Genomic DNA, 3121 nt, shown 5'->3' with positions numbered 1-3121 from the left:
AAATGCTCTTCGTTTTGAATTGTTTTTGAATAAATTTTGTCCTTAAGACAGCCCCAGTAGAAAAAATCTAATGGATTCAGGTCTGGCGATCTAGCGGGCCACGTGATTGGCCCGTATCGTCCAATCCATCGGCGAGGATAAGTTTCGTCTAAATGAGCTCTTACTTCACGCCCGTAGTGAGCAGGGCACCCGTCATTTTGCAGCCATAGTCTTCGCCGCAGGTTTAAGGGTACATCTTCCAAAAGAGTTGGAAGCCGTTCCTGAAGGAACTCTAAATAACTGTGAGAGTTGAGCGTTGGCGGCAGTTCCACAGGTCCCAATATCTGACAATTAAAAATACCGCACCATAAATTTATTTTGTACCGGTTCTGCGAACGATCTTCTCTCATTTCGTGAGAATTCTATATCTGCCAACTGTGAAGGTTATGTAAATTAAAATAACCATCATGTTTGCATGATGATTCATCGCTCCAAATTATTTTATTAAAAAACCTGAAAATTTTTTGTTTATCAGTGAGCTCACCCCCCCACCTACCTTGCCCTAAAGTTTGGCACGTTACTTCTGGGACACCCTGTATATTGTTGTTGTATTAATATTTGACAAAAATAAAAAATATATTTTTATTCGTGCGGAATCGATTATTTCGGCAATAGTTGGCACTTAGTTCACCCCGCCATCGAAGTAAGATATGAAAAATAATTGCAACGCGCTTCATTGGGACAGTAAGGGCCGTTTTCTAATGTAAGCAGTAAAGTTGCCTTTACTAACACGGCAGATAATTGTTCCTCACTTTAAAGTGTTTTCGTTTTCTTATCTTACCGGTAAAAATACATTTTGTATTCCGTAGAGTGAAACTTCACTACATTCGTCATAAAATTTCAAAGGATGGCAATGCAGGATAAGCAAATACAGAGCGAAAGCAACTGTTAGCAAAAACCAAAACCTTGGTTGAAATATCTAATATATCTGACTCATGAACCAAAACCAAACCAAAATTTAAAGTTGGGTACAAATTTTTAAAGGTTGCATCAGATGAGTAACAATTTATCGATTCGAGAAATTAATGCGCTGATGAGAAAACGAAAACTCGTATGTCGAGACGATAAAGTGGCCGGTAAACTAAAGGTTAGATGAGAAAACGGCCCTAAGTTTTATGATTTTTAACACCAACGTAGTTTTGAAACTTGCCAAATTCACCCACCCTTTTAGCACTATGTGCGAAGAACATGTAAACATCTTTGACCAGTTTTTCGACTTCTACGGGAATTTATTTACACGATTGGAAAGGTATCAAAATTTAAAAAAAGTATCCCTCAAAAATTCGTCGAAAAATGTGTCACTTTTGATCCACTTGGATCAAAATTATCACACTGTCCACAATTGTGGTATGAAGCGCCGACCCCTCGTATATATACCATTCGGAGAAATTTCGTAAAAAAATTATGTCATGTCTCCGATTGGCCTAAATTTTGTATGGGTTCTATACATGAAATAAGCTAACACGTATTCGAGGATTTTTTTTTCTTTTTTCTACGGAGATATGACCTGGGGCTCGGGAATCCCGGTATTAGATGCCTTAGCCACCACCAAGCAATACATTAATTTGACCGGGTTCCGCGTAATGTGGCTCCGCAAGTGGTAAATGTTTTATATGATTGCACGATTTTACGTGAACCGGCTTCAAAGGTAATTCTGGCGAGATAGATGGAATAATACCGGCTAGTGCCTGCACGTGGAAGCTTGGTTCGACAAATGCATGTAAGTCGATAATCATTCCCATCCATTCATTCATTCATTTATTGAAAATTTTATATTGCGATTCGCCCATTGGTCTGTAACCAATACAAATAGAAGCGACAAAAAGATTTAGGCGCTGAGCGGCTCTCTCTTTGATAGCACCCTGATCCTCCAGCGCACGAAGGCGAATAAGTTGTCCATGAACGTACGGTATGTCGACTAACGCTGTGGCGAGTAGTACGGTATGATTTGAACTAACTAAATCGTTAGCAGCAAACGAAACAGTCTGAAGTTTTAACGTCGGTTGAGATGAAGATGGATTGAAAATATTTGCAGTTGAATGCAATGTACTTTGCGATGGAGTTGATGTGTCGATATGTAAGAGATTATGGTGTTTGCCGCCACAAGTGAAACATGTTTTGTTACTAGTACACGCTGATTTACAGTATATTTTGCTTAGCTGCCCATCCTTCTTTGCTCGAAATCTTGTGCACTTAACCGAAGAAAGCACTTAATTAATTTTCTTTCCTATCTCAATGAGGAAGGTATTCGAATCCCTATAAAACAAAATAATGGAGGAGCACTTACCACGAAATTATTAAGCTACGCCCATGCTTTCAACTGTGATTTAGGATCCCAGTCACGTACATACATATGAGCTATTTGTTTGATGACAGGAGACACAGACATATGTATGAACATACATTCGTACACCAGAAAGCTTTGAAAACTCTTCTTGCTGATAAGGGATCCCACGCTTTTTCCTTTACTTTTTCTTTTACGCGAGTCTTATATGAACTAAATAATATGAGTACAAACACATATGTACATATGTTTGAATAATAAATTCGATATTTTATATTTCTCAATTGCTTTTATAACTTACAAGTAATTTTGTGTCACAACTTTATTCGTATACAAACAACTATATTATAACAACTTACTACTTAGAAATAAATGAATACAAATTTCATTTTAAATTAGAAATTCGACAACTGCATTGCAGTCCAGCGAAGGTTATGTGGATAATGTTCTTTTTGTTTGATATTATTTAAAAACATTCTAAATAAAAAGAAAACAATAAAATATTTTACTATTGACTAGGTAAAATTTGTTTCATTCATTTCATTGACTGGTTGAGTTCACATAAAATCGACAATAGTTATTTATTTAAAATATTACAAACTTATGTATAGTGTATTCACGTTACCATGTTTTGTAGCAGTCTAAGCTTAAAAACCTCAGAAAAACACGAACGTGTTCACATTAGGTTCGTTCAATAACATTGCCAGTAAGTACCCGTAGGCTGCAGCAAGAGCGTTAGCAGAGATAAAAATAAATAAGTAAAAATATACGAAAAAAATAAATAAATAAGAAGTAATT

This window comes from Rhagoletis zephyria, unplaced genomic scaffold (genome assembly GCF_001687245.7).
Source record: "Rhagoletis zephyria isolate East Lansing unplaced genomic scaffold, Rhagoletis_zephyria_1.1 Rzeph_scaffold_04256, whole genome shotgun sequence".
Classification (NCBI taxonomy): Eukaryota; Metazoa; Arthropoda; class Insecta; order Diptera; family Tephritidae; genus Rhagoletis; species Rhagoletis zephyria.
Note: the sequence above shows the minus strand (reverse complement) of the source record.